The sequence below is a fragment of the Vidua macroura genome, chromosome 6, assembly GCF_024509145.1.
Source record: "Vidua macroura isolate BioBank_ID:100142 chromosome 6, ASM2450914v1, whole genome shotgun sequence".
NCBI classification, from domain to species: Eukaryota; Metazoa; Chordata; class Aves; order Passeriformes; family Viduidae; genus Vidua; species Vidua macroura.
The window spans coordinates 38,672,798-38,680,951 of NC_071576.1; positions in this window are offsets into that span (position 1 = coordinate 38,672,798).

An 8,154-nucleotide genomic window follows, 5' to 3' on the forward strand; every position below is an offset into this window, starting at 1 on the left:
CTGGAGAATGACAGACACAAATGGAGGTTTCACAGCCCAGCAGCAAACCTGAGAAGAGGCTTTGGAAGATTGAGGAGGTTTGTTTAATATGGGCAGGCCTAGAGAACGATACAATAACCACTGGCTTCTGTCTGACTGCTGGGAGTAAAACAAATAGAGGTTTCTGCTTCAAAACAGAGACCCTAGGAAGTTCTGAAAACCCCTGCCATTTAGGCATAAGGGCATGAAGTCATAGAGCTACAGAGGTGGCTGTGCAGTGTCCTTCACCATGCTGTGGCCAACTTCATCCAGGGATGCTGTAGGTAAGATCAGGCCTGACAGTGGGCAGCAAATGAAGGATGCAGATGGAAACAAGCTCAAGGCACCTGCTCAGGCCACAGATGAATCATGCCATCCCAGAAATGAAGACAAAATTACTTATTTTGCTGTAAAGCCCTCAGATGCCAACATTTAATTTGACAGTGAAAACAGAGCAAATTCCTCCTACATACCAAGTTACGGAGAAAACCTGTGGCAGCTGGCAGTAAAAGGCCGTGAATTATGTCCCTGGCCTTTACCATTGAGCCATTTCTAAACATCCTGGTGAGGAGATCCTGGGAGGCTTCCAGGAGGCAATATCAAGTGCCTATGTCCTTGTCAGTGGAAGCAGTCCCTGCTTGTCTGCCTGTATCCATGTGGACAGTTTTTGTTTCAGTATCTACTAGTCTCTGTTGTGATTAAATTGGGAAAAAATTGACAATATTTTCCTCCATGTTTTCAGTTTCCTCTAGAGCTGGCTGCACTTTCTTCAAATACGAGAGCTTTGAATTTCATTGAGGAAAAAATAAAAAAAAAAAAAGCAGAAAAATTCTGAAACCCACTGAGTTTTCACCCTGTTTCTCAACCAGGAGAAGAAAAGCCTACCTAGCAAATGCTAAGTGACAAATATGGGTTTGCCAACCCCCACTGCCCAGATCTAGTGACTAATATCTCCTTTCTTTTGGATTAAATGGGATTAGCAGATATATAGTGGTCTTAAAAATCGATCAAGAGACATAGGATTCTCATAAAAGTTGGGAAGTTAAGAAGATCCATGGAGATCCATCATTACTGAGGAAGCTGTGTCTCCTGCAGTAGACCATAGCTGGAAGGATGTGAGAAAACCGAACTATCCTGCTTGCTGTGGAGTGGGGTGGAGAGGAACAAGAGCACTGTGGCTGAGCAGGTAGAGGGATAGATGGGCAGGTAGTGGGGAGTTGAGACTAATCGGAGTTGCTGCAAGACACTGAGGAAACTTTTCACCTGTCCCTGTGCCACAACATCTCCAACTATAAAATGAGATGAGCCTAGCTTTTCCTTATAAATAAATCTAACTAACTTTCTTTATGAATGACTTTCCTTATAAATAGCTTGCCTTATAAATAGCTTACATGGCAAACACTACATAGGACATAACAGGCTCTGTGGCATTTTTCATAATAAACACATTTCTAAACCCAAATAGCTCAGTAAAACAGTTACAGATGCTATGCTACTTAAGGGAAGCATGTGCCTTCAAAATGTGTTGTTAGGATAAAAACCCAATTCATTGGACTGATTTAAATGTACTAGCAAGCAGCTAACCTGCAGTAATAGCAAAAACCTAATTACAAAATTAGAATGATTATCAAGGCACCCCTCAATGTTCATGGCACTACATCTATTTTATACAGAAATTTATAGTATCTGAAGCATCCCATAAAATAAACAATATAATCGCTAAGTAAAGAAAGAGTTGTTTTTTGTAAATCTTTTGGGTTAGAGTTAAAATAAGTAACTTTACCGATTAGTCACAGAGTGTTTGCTTACTCGGGCTGGAAGCCAGTCCATGTCAGCACTCCCTGGAGTAAATCCATGTGCAACAGCCCAGTGTCACAGAGATGCCCCAAGTGACAGTGACTAACAGTGCAAAGGGGTGTCTTGTGATCCCAGTTCATGTGCACAGGGCAAGACCCACATCTTCCAACACTTACGAAGACAAGCTGTAACCTCAGACTGAGATGCTTCACCAGGGAAACTGCTTCATTTAACAGACCCCATCTGCTCCCCTTTCTTGAAACATTCTTGCCATTAAGGGGATTCTTGCATGGTGGATCTCCTCCTCTGCTTGTAGATTGCATAAGTAGATTGTACAATTGTATGCTATATGTAGATTGTAGATTATACGCTGGGCAATGCTTATTGGTGAGACCAACATGATGCCATTTGTTGGAGAAAATAAAACACATCGGTCCATTTTTTTTTTCTTTCTGCCAATGGCCAGACAATGATGATTAGCTGGAAAATGTTTGAACAAGCATTGGCAAGTCAGTGCCTCTTTGCAGTGTGGATACTTTGGGATTCTTCCTGACTTTGTCTGGGGCTTCAGAAGACAAGTTCACATCAGGGCCTTCCTTTCCATCATCTTCCAGGAACCGCTTTTCACTTCTGAGAATTACTAGGTGCTAAGACTGATGGCTGAGGTGGTTGCTGGTGGAGCAGACAGAGAGGATGAACTTGACCTAGTTAGCAGGAACATACTGATCTTGTCAAATATTTCTGACAAAGCATTCAGTGGTTTCATTTCAGTTAGGGTCAAAGAAACCTTCACTTCCACAAGATAAAAAAGTCTTATTTAAATTATCTTAAGGCAACCACGAAGTTCAGTTCTCCAGTCTTGTCAAAACAAGGGTCTTCAACCAGGTGGTGCTCCTGGTACCACCTATCAACAGGACTATTTCTCTGTACAGGCAGTTGTTTGTGAAACTCGGCTTAGCCCTTTCACAACACCCTCTTAGCACTTTCCAAGAGCCATTTAGCACTTAGCACAGCAAGCAATATGTGGCCAAGAACATGGGAAAAGAAGAGGGATATATTAGGGCTGACTGCTGTTCGAGGGAATTTTCTTATAAAAGTAGATTGTAGTATCAGAAATAGTAATGGGGTACTGTTGTGGGAAAAAAAAAAAAAAAGAAACAAAAAACCAACCAAACAAACAAAAACCCAATAACAACAAAAAAACCACACCCAACCAGCCTTCCAGGGATAAATTTCTCCAGACTCTGGTTCTGACTACTTTTCTACTTTTTAACCAAATCAAAATCTGCAGTCACCAAAAGCTCACTGGAATCTATGTCTTTGTTCAGGATATAATCTTTTGAACTTAGTTGCCATCTCCCGAAGAACTTACCAATTATCCAGATATTCCCCCCTCTAAATAAGTAATGCACTGCAACTGAGAAACTGCCCATGGAGTATCTGTTAAAAGGAATAGGATGTTTGGTGAACTGTTCCAGGATAAGCTGTTCCTGAGCAGCTTCCTGTTTCTATCACTGTCAGCTCTAGTGTTCATGATTTGGACTTCAGACTGAAGTCTTCCATGTCTGATGCTCCACTTGCTGCACTTTGATGCAGTCTCTGCAGTGCTTTGTGGCTGGGAAAGATCAGCCCATGCTCTCTCTGGAGCAGACAGCTCAGCCCTTACATGCATTTTATAATTCTTTATATTTCCCAGCTTATATACAGACAATTTTCTGTGTAGTTTCTTACCAAATGCAATACACAGTGTGTTCAGTTTCACCATGTTTCTTGCAGATTTTTCATAAGTTGGCATCACTTTATAGATCTTCCACTGATTTCCACTTCTTTTTCTATGGATGTTCTTTCCTCTGCATGACCTGGAGACAGCTTGGCAACCCAAGGCAGCCTAAAGAGCTACTTCTATGCAGAAACTGCAGGTCCTAGAGTGTGCTGAGCCAACATCAAAGATAAAACATTAAAGATACTGACACAGCAATGGCACTGGCAATCAGCTCTTGCACGTGTGAAGAATCTGTAAGGATGCCCTTATGCAGCTCCTTCTTCTATCCATCTGATTAAGGTGATCTGCCACCATTTTACATCACTTTGTCAAATGTATGTTTGTCAGTGCCGTCTGCTGTCACCATGAACGTTAATGTCTGCGCAGCTTCCCATGTTCTGCTAATTATCCTCTGATACAACTTTGATCACTTCTTGAATATGGGATTTTCTCTTTAGCCAAGCACTAAGAATGCTTTATAAATCCTAGTTTTTATGAGGGTGGGGAGCTAACCTGGGTCAACTCTGAACTTTAGTTTTCTAGCTTTTTTAAAATTTTGTTTTAAATACTGGGTGGTTTGGCAAAAGGTAAGTGTTTGCTGCAATTCAGAACATAAGTCAAAAGACTGCAAAAGTGGAAAGAATTAATTCCTTATTTATCCCATCCTTCTGCACTGCAAATCCAGGCTCCTGCAGGGAACAGATGACATGACACCATCAACATACCGATGTACAGTGAGCAGTAGCACTTCTCACTGCACGGTCACCTTGCTGCCAGGGCCATGGAGACAGACTGGAGCCAGCTGCCAGCTAGCAACTCCCAACAGTACAGCCGTGGCTGTTGGGGGTTCAGGTATTGGGTATTTCCCCAGCCTCTCAGCAAGTTTGCAGTTGGCATGAAATGTCATGCTGCTCACAACATTCCACTTAGAGACCAAGCTGCCAATGAAAACCAACTCTACCGTTTGAACCGCTCTTCTAAGTTACAGAGTCAGCTTTATTTAGTAGGGAAATAGTCGGCTTGGACAGGTAATTACATTCTCTGTCATCTCCCCTTGAAAATCTTCCTCCGTGTTTATCTTGGACCTGTTTTGGCATTTGGACAAGGCTGTTGCTCCTCTATCAGTGCAATGATCCAAAGATGTACAGGAACCCCTACACAATGACCTCTCCTATAAGAGGCAGCTTTAGTGACGCCTCTGTCCTGCATCCCTCAAGGAAAGCTTCCGTCTTGGACAGCTTAGTGAAACCAGTACGTTTTGAGCTGGAGCTGAAGAAGAAGCGGCTTAGCCAGAGCAGCCATTCAAGGACTTCTCTCCCACGGCCTTGCTTAAGGATGGAGGGGAGGCAGCTCCTCTCTGCTGAATGGACAGCTCGAGATAAGGGCTGGGCAGGCCTGACGCCGGCTCTGCAGCTCCGCCGCGCGAAGCTCACCCGAAGCAGCGATCCGGGAGAGCCGCTCTTCCCGGCGCTTTCCACCGGCGGCCGCGGCGGCCCGCGGGAGCGCGCGCGGCGGCCCGCGGGAGCGCGCACGGCGGCGCACGCGGACCCGCCCTGGCTCGCCGTGGCCGCGGCGGCGGCGCCCTCTGGCGGCCGTGCCGGGTGCGCGCGGCTCCGCGTGCCGCGGCTGCCCGGGCCCGCCCGGTGCCCCTGCTCCAGCGCGGCGTCACCGCCCGGGGTCGGGCACCCGCGGCACTCCAGCGTTCCGGGGCTTCGCTTTGGGTTCTTTGCTGTTTGGGTTTCTTTTCTGACTAAAATGACATTAAAGACCAGCGGGTTTTACAGGAAAGATTGCGCAAAGTTTCCGGAAAATCACCGGTAACTGCGGGGGGCTTGGGGGAAATACATCGGAGGAGGGAATACTCAGCTCTCCTTTTACGGCCTGGGCAGTGGGTCCGCTGTGTAGGTTTATCTACAAAAACAACCTCGGCTTCGAGGCTTGGCTCAGCACTCATGGTGCACATGGTGCGGACACCGGCACGGCCATGGCTACAGCGTAGGCACGGGCATGGACACAGCATGGCCACAAGGCACGGACAAGGCCACGGCCACAGCCACATTACAGGCGCAGACAAGGACATGGGCAGGGCATGGACAAAGCTACAGCCACAGCCACGGCATAATCATGGCTGCAGCAAGGCTATGGACAAGGACACTTGTCATCGCCATGGTCATAGCCACAGCCACAGCATAAGAGAAGGACATATCACAGAGTAAAAGGCCATGGCAATGAGCACGGCCGTGGACAAAAAGGCACTTGGCCGTGGGCACAGCACAGGCGCAGGCAGGGACATGGACGTAGCCATGGCCACGGCCAAAATGCCATGGGCGCAGCCGCGGGCACAGCACGGCCAGCGCCATGCCACCAACAAGGCCACACGCACAGACACGGACAAGGGCACGGCCCTGGAAAAGGCGCGGGCACTGGCACAGGCAAGAACTAACACAAACACGGGCACGGACAGGCACACGGCACGGTCAAGGATAAGGATGAGGACGAGGACACGGACCGGGACAGGGACACAGCAGGACACGGCAGTGCCGCCCGCCCGCCGCCAGGGGGCAGCGCCGCCGCGGGCCGGCCGCGCGCTGCCCTCACGGCGCCTCGTCAGCGAGCGTGGGGCGGGGCGGGGCTGAGGGCGGCCCCGCGGCTGGGGCGCCCGCCGGGCCGCGGGGAATGGCTCCCGTCTGCTTGCCCTGCTCCATTGCGGTTTTCTCCACTAAGACGAGCAGCAAAGAGTGAGTGGGATTGAGGTCCAAGAGAGAAGATCAGATCATTTCAAAAGAAAGGAGGAGCGAGAGAGAGGTCAAATAAACAACTTCACAGCTTTTCCTGATTTTTCGAGTGGAAAGGGGAGTATCTGTGGGATAGGCGAGGCTCTGGCCCACATGCTTCACCAGCGCAGGCGGTGGCGGGTTTCAGTTCTAGAACAGCTGTCAGTAGATTCCAACACAGCAAGTTCTGTTTCCCTTTGATTAAGAGATCGAGTGCAAAGGGCCAACCACCAGTCAGTTTGGGGGGGGAAAACCCACAGAAACAAAAGAGAATTGAAGCAATCCATATCTTTTGATGATAAGGGATAAGGGTGAGATGGCACAAATGCCACCCAAATTGCTGAGCGTATCAGTATTGCCTCTGTTACGCTCACAGGTCACACGCAGCGTGAAGTCAATGATGCCAGGGCATCTGGGCTGTGTCAGAAATACATGCTGCTCTCTGCTTTCTTAAGAGCTAAAAGAAAATTCAGTAAGTTGTGAAGTTGAATGCTTCATCCTCCTCCCTCCCAAGCTTGAAAAGGTGACAGATGTTTCCTCAGTGCCTGTTATTTTAGACACTTCCATGATTTATATATCTCTGCAAGCCTGGTGGGTGGAATTGCATGTCACAGATGATCTGAAAATAGCTTGTATATGCTCATATACAGACTCTGATATCTATTGGCCCAAGTAGAAAAACTCCAAATTGAATCACATGATCATCTGCCTGGCAGATGCATTAAGACGTACTGATGGAGCAATGGTGGGTTAAACTGAAGTTGAAATGTTCAGTGAAGAGCACTGGCAAGGCCTCTGCAGTAACATTGTGCACAGGAGAACCACCACGGGTTAGCCCTCGTGATTGTTTTCCTAAGACAGGTAGTCATGTACAGAGGAAAAATTCATATTTAGAACAATATGCAATTCCCTGTGGGATCATAGAACTGGACAGACTGCCTTTGGCCTCTGTGTGAGAGGTTCAGAAGATACCTGGAAAGGTGGGTGCAGAACTTCGTTTGGACGTGTGGGTCCTTCTCACTAGAAGCAGTACTTGGGGAAATTCTGCTGGGACCTTGGAGTGTCAGTGTTAACACCTGGTCAAGTATTTTGGGATAGCCTGGTGGAAGAGGGAGACAAATAAATGTTACATCCACACATGTCCAGCACTCCAAAAATCTGTTAGGTGGCACTGTGTATGGCACACAGGCACATCCTGGGCTGAAAGCCCAGTGTCAAGACTAAGATGTAGGGGAATGTTCTCAGGTGAACTTCTCAAAAGCAGAGGTTTCTGCTTCCTGGCTGAAAACCCAGTGTCAAGACTAAGATGTAGGGGAATGTTCTCAGGTGAACTTCTCAAAAGCAAAGGTTTTTGCTTCCCTCCATCTGTAAAACCCAGGGAGTTTCACCCAGCTGCCTATTAAGTTTTCCCCTGAGTGCTGCCTGGCTTCCTTTGGGTACAGCTCAGAACCAGCGTTCTCTGGGAGACGATAATATTTTCCAAGGCTGGGCCATTCATGCATGCCAGCCTCTAGAGAATATGGAGAAGCTGTGCAGAAAAGGCCCTGGGCGCACTTGTCCACACCCTGTAGCCCGCAGTAGACATTCACATCCTGCCAAGGTAAACTGTGTGAACGGTGTGCCTGATTCACAGCCAGGTCTGCAGCAAAAGCAGTGAGTGAAGAGTGGAGAGAGAACTTTAACTCCTTGCGAGGGGCTGAAGACAGAATTCGCAGCAGACAACCCAGATTCTTGGCGGGAGCGTGTATCTCGCAGGGTTTCCTGCCAGAGTTTCTGCTGTACCACATGTCATATCTGCACTTA